This window comes from Gigantopelta aegis, chromosome 1, assembly GCF_016097555.1.
Source record: "Gigantopelta aegis isolate Gae_Host chromosome 1, Gae_host_genome, whole genome shotgun sequence".
Lineage (NCBI taxonomy): Eukaryota > Metazoa > Mollusca > Gastropoda > Neomphalida > Peltospiridae > Gigantopelta > Gigantopelta aegis.
Genome location: NC_054699.1, coordinates 44,542,525 through 44,558,009, shown reverse-complemented (window position 1 = coordinate 44,558,009; position 15,485 = coordinate 44,542,525).

Below are 15,485 nucleotides of genomic sequence, written 5' to 3'. Positions count from 1 at the left end.
CAGTGGTTAAGCCATCGGACTACAGGCTGGTAGGTACAGGGTTTGCAACTCGGTACCGGCTCCAACTGAGAGAGAGTTCTTAAGTACCACTAACCAACTAATAACTAACCCACTGTCCTGGACAGACAGCCCAAATAGGTGAGGTGTGTGCCCAGGACAGCGTGCTTGAACCTTAATCGGATATAAGCACGAACATAATTTAAAAGAAAGAAAGTGGTCAATCAGACTTCTTTCAGAATTCTCCATACAAATTATTAGTCCCCTACCGGTCAAACCGGAGTGGACTACGTAGTTTTCATCTCCGCAGTTTTGTCTGCATGGCTGTCTGTCTGTCCCACATAGAGTTTTCTGGATGAAATTGTGTGTATAGCTTTATCATGTACTGTTACATATCATGTTTGACCTTCATGTCGATTTACCCATTTTTGACAGAGTTATGGCCCTTGCGCTTAGGAGATACGAACATTTGTTTTCCGGATGTATTTTTCACAATGCCTTGAGATATTCAGCTGAAATAAAGTGCATAGCTATAATATGTACTGTTACATATATCAAGTTTGACGTTCATTCCGATTTACCCATTTTAACAGAGTTATGGCCCTTGAACTTAGGAGATACGAACATTTGTTTTCCGGATGTATTTTTCACAATGCCTTGAGATATTCAGCTGAAATAAAGTGTATAGCTATAATATGTACTGTTACATATATCAAGTTTGACGTTCATTCCGATTTACCCATTTTTAACAGAGTTATGGCCCTTGAACTTAGGAGATATGAACATTTGTTTTCCGGATGTATTTTTCACAATGCCTTGAGATAATTGTGTGTATAGCTATAGCATGTTCTGTTACAGATTAAGTTACACTTTCAAGGCGATTTAACCCGTTTTCACAGACTTATGGCCCTTGAATTCAGGAGACACACAAATGTCTTAGAGCCGGTAGATCTGCATTGCTTTAGCAGTACATTGAGAAAATTATAAAGAAGAGCTTTTTCAAGATTTCTGCACGCTGCGGGTTGATGACTGAAATTGGAACATTTGAGAAAGCCAACCCATTTCCGTTTGAAAATCGTAAATGCCTAACGTTTAGTGTACTAGAAGATTAATTTCATTTTGTTCTGGGGTGAGAGGTAGCCCAGTGGTACAGCGCGTGGTCGGTGTGGGATCGATCCTCGTCAGTGGGCCCATTGGACTATTTCTCATTCCAGCCAGTGCACCACGACTGGTATATCAAAGGCTGTGGTATGTACTACCCTGTCTGTGGGATGGTGCATATAAAAGATCCCTTGCTGCTAATCGAAATGAGTAGCCCATGAAGTGACGACAGCGGGTTTCCTCTCTCAATATCTGTGTGGTTCTTAACCATATCTCTGACGCCATATAACCGTAAATACAATGTGTTGAGTGCGTCGTTAAATAAAACATTTCTTTTTTCTTTTTTTAATTTTTACATTTTTGAGAGAACGTTGTATGCCTAAATATTATGTGAATAAGCATAGTATGTTCATATTTTTACAATTATTAAATAGTAGAAATCAGAAAACAGGAAAAAAAAGGTTGACTGGATTTTGTTATAATGCATTTGAACAAAGAAATATAATCCTGTTTTTTTTAAGTAAGTATTAAAGAGAAAGTCCTGAGTTTGCAATCATTGCAAAATGTTTCCGATCAATAGAGCCTTTTCGATGATGCAACATACAAATTAAATAGATTTTCTTATTTAAAATATCAGTGTTTGTATTTACAAGGTGTTTGTTTTTGTCCTAAAAATATATATCACGAATTAAAGTAAAAACTGAGTGCTACAAACATTAATATACTACCGCAAACACATTCGATATACAGACACTGGTATTCTAAACAATTTTTTTTATTTAGTATGAAAAGTAGTTGCAAACAAGGCTCTGTTATTGTAAACATCTCATGTTTTAATGAACTGTCCTCTTTACGATGATCTATGATATCCGCTGTTTTTAGAAGCTAGTTTTTTAATTAACGATTTTTATCAAATATCGGAAGAAGACAAATATTATGTGGGGGTTTTTTTTAGCGATTCACGTATGTCTGTTTTATGCGCCAAAACCGGTTATTATATTTTAAAAAGACGTAAATGGTTTTTATATTGTTAATTCATGTCATACATATGTATATATTTCAACACTTTTATGTCTACTGTGTATTTTATTATAATATGTATTTATTTTAATAGGGTGTTTTTTTCGTTTTAGTCTCGTAATTCCATAACGAGTGGCCTCTTTATTATTTTATTAAGGATGCTTATGTATTTATGTAATATTATGGGTGAGACTTTAATAAAATATATGTCTGTCTGTATGTCGGTCTGTCTGTCTCTCTTACAATGGCTGAAAATTCAGGACAATCCCTTTAAGACACACGAATTAAAGGAACTATCCGCTGTTTGCTGCGTTGTAAAATATTTTCGACTAACAACTGAAATTATATAGTAAATACATGTTCTTGTTTAGAATATCAGTGGCTGTGTATTTCTGGTGTTTCTGATTGTCCTAATGTCTCTACATAGCCCAAGATGGATTTGGTTTTCAAATTATTTCGTACGTACGAATAAATATATAGGCCTATTAAGGAAGGAAGGAAGGAAATGTTTTATTTAACGTCGCACTCAACACATTTTATTTACAGTTATATGACCTCGGACATATGGTTAAGGATCACACAGATATTGAGAGCGGAAACCCGCTGTTGCCACTTCATGGGCTACTCTTTTCGATTAGCAGCAAGGGATCTTTTATATGCACCATCCCACAGACAGGATAGTACATACCTTTGTTACACATGGCCCCGTGCTTATAAACCTTAAAGTCTAGACTTTAATAAAGTCGAGACTTTAACGTCATGGCAACGTCATTCAAATAGCATTACGTTAAAGTCTGGACTTTATTAAAGTCTATACCGGCCTCGGTGGCGGCGTGGTAGGTACTGGGTTCGGATCCCAGTCGAGGCATGGGATTTTTAATCCAGATAACGACTCCAAACCCTGAGTGAGTGCTCCGCAAGGCTCAGTGGGTAGGTGTAAACCACTTGCACCGACCAGTGATCCATAATTGGTTCAACAAAGGCCATGGTTTGTGTTATCCTGCCTGTGGGAAGCGCAAATAAAAGATCCCTTGCTGCTAATCGGAAGAGCAGCCCATGTAGTGGTGACAGCGGGTTTCCTCTCAAACTGTGTGTGGTCCTTAACCATATGTCTGACGCCATATAACCGTAAATAAAATGTGTTGAGTGAGTCGTTAAATAAAACATTTCTTTCTTTATTAAAGTCTGGACTTTAAGTTTTATAAGAACGGGCCCAGTCGTGGAGCACTGGTTGGAACGAGATATAGCCCAGTGGGCCCACCGAAGGGGATCGATTGCAGATTGATCGCGCATCAAACGAGCGCTTTACCACTGGGCTACGTTCCGCTCCCATATAGGCCTATTAGGAAGTTTGACAATCATTAGGACGATTAGAAATACATTCCATACACAACCAATAATATTTTACGTAGAAACACATTTAAAACTGAACATGATAATGTTTTACATTCATGGAAGTATGGGGGTGGGATGTAGCCCAGTGGTAAGGCGCTCGCCTGATGCGTGGTCGGGCTAAGATCGATCTCCATCATTGGGCTATTTCTAGTTCCAGCCAGAATGGTGTATCAAAGGCCGCAGTATGTGCTATTCTATCTGTGGGATGATGCATACAAAAGATCCCTTGCTACTATTTGAAAAATGCGGCAGATTTCCTCCCTAAGATTATACGTCAAATAACCAAATGTTTGACATACAATAGCCGATGATTAACAAATCAATGAGCTCTAGTGGTGTCGTTATATAAAACAAACATTCATGGAAGTATGAACGATAAAACTGCTCTACACTGTATGAGCGGCGTAATTCCAAGTTTACAACAATTACATGGATATAAAATATGATGAAATAACAATCAAACTCTCTCTTGTGGAGGGGCGGGACGTAGTCCAGTGGTACAGTGCTCACTCGCTGTGCGGTCGGTCTGGGATCGATCCCCGTTGGTGGGCCCAATAGGCTATTTCTCGTTCCAGCCAGTACACCAAAAAAAGAAATAAAGAAATGTTTTATTTACGGTTATATGGTGTCAGACATATGGTTAAGGACCACACAGATATTGAGAGAGGAAACCTGCTGTTGCCACTTCATGGGCTACTCTTTTCGATTAGCAGGCAAGGGATGTTTTATATATGTACCATCCCACAGACAGAATAGTACAGAATAGCTGGAACGAGAAATAGCCCAATGGGTCCACCGACGGGGGTTGATCCTAGACAGATCGCGCATCAAGTGACCGCTTTACCACTGGGCTACGTCCCACCCCCATCAGTGCACCACGACTGGTATATCAAAGGCTGTGGTATGTACTACCCTGTCTGTGGGATGATGCATATAAAAGATCCCTTGCTTCTAATCGAATAGAGTAGCCCATGAAGTGGCGACAGCAGGTTTTCTCTCGCATTATCTGTGTGATCCTTAACCATATGTCTGACGCCATATATTCGTAAATAAAATGTGTTGAGTGCGTCGTTAAATAAAACATTTCTTTATTTCTTTTTCTGTTTTGAGGAGGGGCGTGATTTAGCTCAGTCGGTTCAGCACTCGCTTGAGGTGCTTGCATCGCAGAATCGAACCACCTCGGTGAATCCATTCAACTGATGTTTTTTCTTGTTCCAACCATTGCACCACAACTGGTCACGGGCCGTGGTATGTGATTTCCTGTCTGTGGGAAAGTGCATATAAAAGATCCCTTGTTGCATTAAGAAAATGTAGTGGGTTGCCTCTATTGACTACCCCCAATAGCCGATGTGTATTTTTGTACTGGGATGTCGTTCAACATTTACTATGAGTCAGAATTACCAAATGTTTGCCATCCAATAGTCGATGATTAATATATCAATGTACTCTAGTTGGGTCGTTACACACTTACCCATTGAGTCGTTAACCGTGTTATGTGAGAGAGCCGTAACCACTACGCGACCAAGGCCGGTAATGAGAGAGAGAGACGTCATTGTAATGTTTTTATTAAATCTTCTACTTTCATTCGTTGAGATTCACGTGTGGTAAGAGTAAATACCCAGTACGACTGAACCTTATATCCTTTGGTTTAACCAACCACCATTAAAGGCGCCGAACCTAGTTTCACCGAGTGAAAATGGACACAAAATTTAGTTATCAAATCTACAAACCTGGGCCCGTGCTGATGACGTCACACACATACAATTTGTATGGCGTTGTCATGACAATGTGTCAAGAGTCTTGAGTCTAAAACTCTAAACGTTTTATAAGCACCAGGCCCCGTGCTTATAAACCTTAAAGTCTAGATTATTAAAGTCCAGATTTTAACGTCATGGCAACGCCATTCAAATAGCATAACGTTAAAGTCTGGACTTTGGACTTTAACTTTTATAAGCACGGGCCCAGGCCTGCAACACACATTTGGACAAGGTTATAACAGACGGAAGCTAAAGTCTGTGGGAAATACAGTCTAAAAATAGTTAGAGTTAGTATCGATAACCATTACTAATACTCTGCATTGATTTTATAAATAAAATAATTAGTACATTGGTCCAGTTTGTTTGTTTTTTCATAACATTAGTCAGTTCTTTACCACATCCTGTAGGCTACCTACCCCTTAACATTACGCAATTAAGAAATTAGTTCTTCAAAGGGAACAATCACACACTGAGTAACAAAAATGAGTTTAGAACCTTGAATTATCGACAAAACACTGAAACTGTTAATAACAAATCGTGCAAAAATAACTTACTAATAAAAATGCAAATAATAATAACAATAATAATACTTTGACCCATTTAGTCAGCCATACATACACACCCCACCCCCCACAAACCAGTTTATTAATTATTATGCACATTCAGTTGCTCTATCATCAAGTTAAATTTGACGGATGGTAAATTAAAAAAATATCTGCAATAAAATTTTAACATAATAATCTGCATTTGTGAAAAAGATAAATATTCAGATAGGGTTGATGTCTGTACAAGGGTGAAAATAATCTAAAAAGCTGCATCCGAATGACGTCACTATTTGTATGACGTTACTTTGCATATCCCAACAAATAATAGTCTAAGCCCATGACATCCATGTTCACAATGCTGGAATTGTGTTTTTTTTGATGGTTATGAATATATTTTTTACCATGTACCAAAGATAGATCTAAAGTGAAACTAAGATAAAATATATGATATGTATTGTGTATGAAGCTGAAACGACTGCCCGAATGCCTTGTCCTCGATCGTCCAAAATAATAATAAAATAAAAATTCAAAAAATCGTCTGCAGTGGGTGTAAAATCCCCATGACACGAAAACAGGTAAATCATACAAAACATGATATCAAGAACAGTTACCAGTATTTTGACGAAAATCGCTCCAAATCAAACAATCGCGCTCTCGAATCTTCATTGGAATCGGATCAGCTTCCGGTAAAACAAACGGGAAATTGTATGGCGGCCGCGTGGTGTCGCAATTGCAAAATTCGTTGTTTTTAAATCAAAATTGTATGGTTATGCAGAGACTGTGATAATTCTAACTCTGGATACGCACTAACCAATGGTCTCTTTATCATATCCATACAAATATGTTTGTGTACCTTTTACTTTTACCCTATTCTTTCTGTGGTCTAGGCTAAAGGTTATAACAGACAGAAGCTAAAGTCTGTGGGAAATACAGTCTTAAAATAGCTAGAGCTAGTATCGATAACCATTACTTCTCTGACAAACGAGCGTTTTTAGAATGATGAAAAAATGCATTTTAGGGTATTGCAAAAACCTGGATGACCGGGACCACGATACGTGTACGAAAATTAATACTATAAATAATACAATGTAAGTACTTCTAATTTAAATGATCAAAAACGGCTTTAATAGTGAAAACTCCGTCGTAGAGGTTAAAAACTAGGGTATGTCACTTTAGGCCAATTCATTCATTTCATTTATGTTCGTGCTTATATCCAATTGAGGTTCATGCACGCTGTCCTGGGCACCGACACCTCAGCTATCTGTCCTGGACAGTGGGTTGGTTGTTAATCGTTAGTGAGAGAAGAGGGTGTAGTGGCCTTACACCTACCCATTGAGTCAATAAAACTCGCTCTGGGTGGGAGCCAGTACAGGGCTGCGAACCCAGTACCTACTAGCCTTATATCCGATGGCTTAACCATGACACCACCAAGGCCGGTTAGGCCAATTAAAGCGATGTCTCGCCCCCAGCAGGTAGGGATAACCCTTGCAGTTCCGCACCCTTAACTGTTCATTGTTTTGTTACCAAAGCAAACCAATATTATCATGCCAATCCAAATGATTCCTACTCGAGCTGGCGATGAAGACGACGCTGTTCCATGCTCTCTCGTGTTACCCCTCCACCTGGGGGGATTAATTGCTTCGTATGGGACGCTGATAGAGTACCGCGTCGCGTACACTGGGTCACGGGCAACCGTGACTTTGGTGTACGGCGACCCTGCTCCACAAAAGAAGGGAAGAGGACCGAGGAAGTGGAAACGTGCGTCAGGGGCGGCACAGGGGGGAACAACGCTGGCGGCTCAACCGCCAGCGGCGGTCCCTTCTGCGTCGTCGCCCCCAGCCCGACCGGACAAGCCAGCCAAGCCAGCTGAGGAAACCCAGCAAGCGAAGTCTGACGAGTCGACGCCAAGAGAGGAGCTGAACATTGCCATGTGCGAGACTCCACAGTCGGCGTCTCCCGTTCCTGCACCTTCACGTTCGACTCCGTCGAGACCCCCACCCACGGGGAACTCCGTTGAGACGAACAAGGAAGTTGGTGTTGCAAAACGGAAGGCCGTCACTCCCCCGAGTGACCAGCCAGCCAAGGCACGGCCTTCCGCCTCTGGCCGAGGCAGAGACTTTGCCGCATGGAGTCTCGCTGTCAGCAAGATCAAGAGCCAGTACTCTAAAAGTACTTGGTTGGTGATACACCACACGTGGGCTCACTGCCGGGAGGTATCCAAGAGGGAAGTTTCAAGCGCTTCCTCGACGGCAGTGAGGTGGCCATCCACGATACGGACTTACGAGATGGGACGCTCTGCCTAGTGGTGACGACGCGCCGGGAGGGTCTGTACAGACAAGGAATCCTTTTCAGGGATATGAACAACACCGTCCACAGAGTACTCAAGATCATCGCCGGCGTCCATTACGTCGAGCTAGCAAAAACCCTGCTAGGTCACAGGTGGGGAAACTTGTGCCACACTTCAACGGCAAGCAGTTCATCTCGTCTCCGTGGCGCCAACCACCTCAAGAACAAAACGGCCTTAAGGAGGCCACTCACGTGGACATATAGATCGGACTTTAAACTTTTTTTTTTTACAAATATTAAATAGTCCGATCCTCTTTTCTTTCTCTTATTTATTTTTGGACTGTCCTTCTAAAATGCTCCAAATTATATAAATATTCGACCGAGCTGTCAATTCTTTTTATTTTTGGATTGTAACTTTTTATTGATTTATTTTTAATTCTATTAAAAAAAAAATTCTTACTAATTGCTATTTTCAAAATTCTGCCCATTTTCAACTCTACCACTCCCCCCCCCCCCCCCCCCCCACCCCATCCCGAGTCGGGCTACCGATCTTAGCGGAGGTCGGACTCTGGATGGGCGTGTTCGAAACCCTAGTGGTATATGGGCACGTTAAAATAGTTATCTATCTATCCAATCCAAATACGGTTCAGACGACGTCACTATGGACAGCATCTCTAACTTCGCCTAAGTCCAGAGCAAAGGTTGTTTTTGGTTCATTGTGTATATTTACACTTTTTTTTTTCTTTTTTTTTTGAGGCATGATATCACATGCCACAACCTGTACTGGTGTGAGACTACGAAGTAATAATTATTAGTTCAAAGTTCTGGTAAAGCGGAGTTCTCACCTATAAAATAAAAATCTTTAACATTTTGTGGTTCACAAGTTACAATTCGTGTCTACTACAAATGTCCTGACATTAGAACTGGGGCCTCCACGAGTCCAAAATATTGAACTCGAGTACTCAAGGGACAAACTCGACTCGGACCCGACTACCCGACATACACTGTATGATGATGAGACAAAGGAATAAAGTAAACTAGCATTATGCTTATTAATCACAGCGATGAACATGGATGAACATGGATGCCAAATCATGCCATTGTCTTGTATTCCACACATTCGACTTTTATTTTCCCTCCATGTCTCATAACCCTATAATGTAACCGGAGGCAAGCATATACCTAGGGGGCAAAATGGAAAAAATGGACTCGGCGTGCTGTAAAAGGTTTACCACCTAAAATCTTATCTACATATATCTGAGAGGACAAGCTAGGTGGATAAAGTTGTCATGGCGTACTCGTTAAGACGCCTGCAGTACCCGTGGCTACAATTAAACTACATTGTATCAGATTACTCTCTACATGTTTAATTAGTGCTCGACACTAATTGGTTTAATAGGCATGTCACTAAGTGGACACCCCGGCAGACGTCAGATTACCAATTAACCTATGCTAATTAATGCACTTAATAAATATCTAATCCGTATTGTTATAAAGTTGAAGTTTAGCACTGTGACAGAACAGAACAGAACTTTATTACACTCAGGCCGTTATGCAACGGCGTAAGAGGAACATACATATTCTGATTTAGACAAGATGGTTAACAGGAGGATACAAATAATAGGAATACATTGCTTGGTACATATATGAATACAAATACAAATACGTACATGGCATTACATTATAAAGATATGTGTATTAATAATATAAATACATGATATTACACCTATTTAATATGGTGTGGCTGGTCATAAAAAAGCCACGTTACTTATAATAAATGAGATGTTAGGACATGATCAAAATCTTTGTTAAGAAACAATACCCAGCTTCTTTCCTCACAACCACCAACATCGGTTCCACCCAGAGAAAGACAATACAGTATCGTAGATGTTATGCGATTTGTATGGATGATTTCCATCAATGATCTTTCCTCTCCAACTTTCAAATCCTAGGTACACATGATTGTGAAGTGCTTGAAGTTACTGCCAAATACTACTCTTCATCTCATTTGTGATGGTTCTCGCTCAGAAAGGGTACAGCTAAACTTGTCCAAAGAATGGCCAGACAAAAGTAGAGAACAGAGAATCTTTCTTGTGGGAATGGGATGACTTTTGTTTTACAAATTATACTAATGAACAACCGAAAACAAGACAAAACGTATTTGTGACTACTTGTTGTCTCATCTTTTACATATTGACAGTACATCTATATCACAAAAGATACCCAGTATACATAAGCGTACGAGACGGGGGGCACGGGGTGGGGGAACTGCCCCCTTGTGCAGAATCAAAAGCTCAAATATGATAGAGATATTCGGGAAAATGTGAAAACCTGATACATTTTGGCCATCATTCTATCCTCAAACTTAGTTGTAATACATATAAACATGCGTAGTTATTCGTTTGCAACCCAATATAGCTTTTGGTAGTAATGCTAATATGAATAAATGTTGTTATCCAGATTCGGCCATTTTCGTTTAATTCGGGGAAAAAAGAGCCTGCCCCACCCCCTACAAAAATGGGAGTCCGTACACCTATGCCAGTATAGATATATATTTCAAATACATGGAGTCCAGAGGCTCACCCAAGCTTTGCACTGCATAGTCTATGCATTATCGAGGAAGATGATAATGATTCCAGTTTGATACCGATAATGATAGCTCGAAATCGGAAGACAATGTCAGTCAGTGATGAAAGTAGATGGCATTTATGTTTACTACACTGTTCCATATTATAACATTATTATAGGTATTCTGTGTACATCACCCATCTGAGAGTGATTCACAACTGCCAAAAATGCCCTTTCTACTGAGATACGTTTTGAATCACGATATCAATTTTGTCGTTGAGATTTAGGTAACATTTTACTATATATGATCCATATTGTTAGTCTATAGTCCTTACCACAGGCAACGCCATTTTCTTACTATGGTATCGACTACAAGTTATTTATTTCTGGGCCAATTGTTTTCTAACTTCACACAAAACATAGTGTGTTTTTGTTATTTTCAAAACACTTTTACTTTTCTTCTTACGTCAAATCAAACTAAAATTACTGACCAAAAATAATATCCATGGAGGCTGGGAAGGACTATAGGTGGTCATTTAATTGTTGTAGTACCCACTTTAAGTAATGTTTTACGTGTTTTCAGTTAAATGCAAAAATACTTTGGCAATAAATATATAAGATAATGATATTAACGAAATTTGAAATGGATTTGTTGAAACCATTAGAAACTTTCCACCATTTTCGAGGCCATTTTGAATGTTCAGCATAATGGCGGCCATATTGGATTTTGAAAATTATTTGATTGAATTTGCCATCCTTGAATTAATATAAATCGATGCAAAAAGTATCCACTTTGACCAACATTTACATATATAAATAAGTTTTTATTTTGACACCCCCCCCCCCCCCACCCAGCAATAAAGTGTGTGTGTGTGTGTGTGGGGGGGGGGGGGGGGTCCCGAGGGGTCATCTTAGACACATTTTATAAAAAATCAGTCGGCACCATCGTATTCTTTAGAACCAACTTGAAACATAAAGGAAACACTTTTCAAAAAGAGAATAAATAAAGACTGGGCAAGTGAAAAACACTGCATGAATTTCGCAGAGGGGCATCATATTTAACGGCGAATAACAACTTTTTAGTAGCTTATTGGCAAAGCTGTCCACCTAGGTTATGATCTTAGATATATGTAGATATGATTTTAGGTGACAAACCTTTTACAGCACGCCGGGTCCATTTTCCGAAAAAAGAGAGGTACTTGCCCCCTGGGTAATATGGCAAAATGACATTAAAAATATAATTAAATGAGAGTGCTCTTCCTTGCATGGGTATCCGAGTCCTGTGAACAGACTCGTGCCCGAGTACGTGAGGAGACACAAGTTAGAACGCCCGTAAAAGTAAACCTGAACGTTCTTGTAATACAGTACACGTCATAACATATCAGTGTTCGAGATTAAAAGTTTTGGGCAGTATCCCAGTTGGATACTAACAATTCAGAATCTGGTATCCCACCTGAGAATTTAGTATCCCACTTAAATGAAATTCATAAATAACATCATAACAAATTTGGACGACACCGTTCTCGTTCCCAATCTATTGCTACACCGCAATCAAAATCGCAGAATTCGTGAAATTCGCAATCAAACGGAACTGGCAAAAAGATTTGCTGCATCTATTTTTGCCTAATATTGACATAAATTAATATTTAGCAGTAATCAATAAGTGTTTGTGACATTACTAAAGATAAACCTACCTGTATCAATTTTCTGCAGATGTGGAATCGATCAATATCTCAATACAATTTGAAAGGAGGAAACATCCAACAAGAACAATAGCGATTTATCGGTTCCCAGCATTAGACGGAGTACGAGTTAGGGGAGATATTTTTCACGGCATAGCATGAGACTGAGTAAGAGCTCAAAAATACTGTTACTTAACTTCACCAGTAAATGATGACTTTCACTGTTTCAGCAAAAAATAAAAATGCAGGATTAAAAAAACCAAGAACCGTATATGGTATCCCGGTGGGATACTGGGTTCTTGAAGTCTGGTATCCAAAATTAAATTCTGGTATCCCCGGGATACTGGGATACCGTTAATCTCGAACACTGCATATGTATGCCAAAATAATTCGATTTATCATGCATTTATTATGTCACTGCATGATAACTCCCCCGTTGCTAGCATGATAACCTTGGCGTTGCTATCATGTCACTAGGAAATGAGTTGTGCGCATGACGGATGTTTGCTCAATTTGTAAGTAGGTAGTTTCCTCATTTTTTTAAACATCCATTTACAACAATAATTGTTAAACTGCATAAATAAATATAGCATTTACACTTCACTCTTATTTTCGAATTATCTGTTATTCGCTTCCATTCGGAACTAGCCATCATTTTGAATTAAACATTTTGAAACAAAAAAGCAAGTAGCAGGAAGCTGCAAAGAATGTTTACAATGGAACAGCGTCTGACGTCACAGTCACTAGCAGCCAGCGATGTAGCTCTTACTGTAATTGTAAAGTGATCCACCATGACACCCAAGGGTATAATGGGGTATATCCCAAATGTTGTAAATGTAACCATATATGCACTGATTATGTATTCACAAGTATCCCACAGATACAAAAGGGTGAAATAAATGTGATATCAAAAACAACATGAATTAAAATGAATTAAATTGAGAAAAATTACCAGCAAATGTAAAGTACGGGGGTGTCAAGATAGCAATAACCATGAACAATAAACACAAGATTGAGTGTGATCCAAGAGTCCTCTGTAGATCCAACAACAACAGCTGAGCAATGAAATCTTTAAAATACTGTCCATAAATTAGTAATACCAATTTAAAACATGGTACCCTTTGTTAAAAATCAGCCATTTTATTTAAGAGACTACTTTCACCACCAATGTATGGTGTAATATATTAAAACACATACTTTTTTTATAATAGGTATTAGTAAAACATTTAAAAAAAACCATAATACATATTTTAACTATTGTATTAAAATAACATTTGTTATTAACTTTATAAACCTCATCTAAAAATCATAACTCATAGACATCTCTTATAAAGAGATAACTCTTGATAAAATGAAAGGTTAAACCAATCGATAAATGGAAAATTTTCAATCCCGTACGGGATAGAATCACGATATAGCCCCTTTAATTGGGTTATTGGAATTAATCAGTAAATGATGTCCATTTACACAGTTATATAATTGGAGTAAGAATGCAACTATAAGGTGAAGGTCACATCGATGAACATCGAAGTAAACTATTTAGCCTTTCTTCAATGAATTATTTGTAATCGTACAGTTAGTTCTTTCATCACATTACCAATACAATCATGACATACATTTCATTGCAGAATGTAGCCTAGCAATTACCGATCCTGTGTTGTTGGCTTTTTTTATTTCGTTACCCAGTAACCCACAAATCCTAGGCAAGATGGCGGCCATATATAGCAGCATGGTAGTTTATATTTATAGCACATTGTGACTAAATGTGTAGTTTTATCTAGGGAATAGGCTTCAGTTGATGAGTTACCAATACTTATATATGCAAATTTATTTTCATATATATATTTATTTGTCCCATTATAGACATATCTGTGTTCTGTATGAGGGCATATTTACACTAATTTAGTTTTAATTTTTCATGTTTATGAAGTCATTTTATAAAAAAATTCTTCATATGCCTTTTATATGGTGTCTCTGTGTATAGGTTGTATCTAGAATACCCTGTATCTAGGATAACCATTCTTGCAAATGTACTTTTATTTTTAACCTCTCAACTCAAAATCACTATATGTTGGTCGCTTTACACCGTAACGTCGCATATAAACTTGAGTTTATTTTTACAGAAAAAGGTACAAAAAGTGTAATGTTATTACACAAAACTTAGAAATAAAAGCTAAGTATTTTATTTAAAATTTGGAAACACAAGTTTTAGGCTGGTTGTGCCATTCCCAAGATGCTTTCTGGCTCCTGCTATTATCCGACTTCCGGTAGTAGTTTCTACACAATAATACTAATAGTTTTTATACTGTTTTTGACTAAAACATATTACAAAAATATAACTTGCCTGTTGCACCGCTATCTAAACCTCGCCAAATAACCACGATATCAAAACGTAGTAACCTGATAGTCTATATATATAAGTAAATATTGTGTAAATACCCATTCAGTGATACTCTACCTAATTTAGCATTTACTTGTTTGGGCTCTCATTGATGTACACGATGGTGTTTACTCTTAAAATTAAACTAAAGTTGTCAGTAAACAGGCGATTTGTGACCGTCAGCCAGTGAGAGTCTACTGAATATTCATGATCAAACGGTTGATCGACATCGAGATTTTACGACATCGAGTAATGTTCTGGTGTATATATATAAATTATTCCAACTGTAGATATTAATGTAACAAGTATTTAATAATATACAGTGGTTAATAAATTGTGTAATTGAATGTTACGTAGCGTATATCAATGTCGTTGTTTGTTGTTTTCCTACTCTTCTTCTGTGGGATAATCCCGCCGATATGTTGATGAATTTTACACCAGTGGTTACGGTTATCTAAACGTCAAAATTATAATGCACGTCTGTACAACTTAATTTCATAAACAAATAAACAAACAACAACAACAAAAATCATTCAACAACTACAGAATATATAATTTAAAATAATTACTGTATAAATGAGTACAGGTCAAACCGATTAATAAAATGTTGTCCACTACTTTTTATTATAATTATTTAATTATTTGTAATAATAATTGTCCTAAATAAAAATAATAACAACAACACAACAGTAGTTACGATAGGTTTTTGGAAAATTATAAATTTAAGATTTCAGTAGGTTGGATTATAAATACA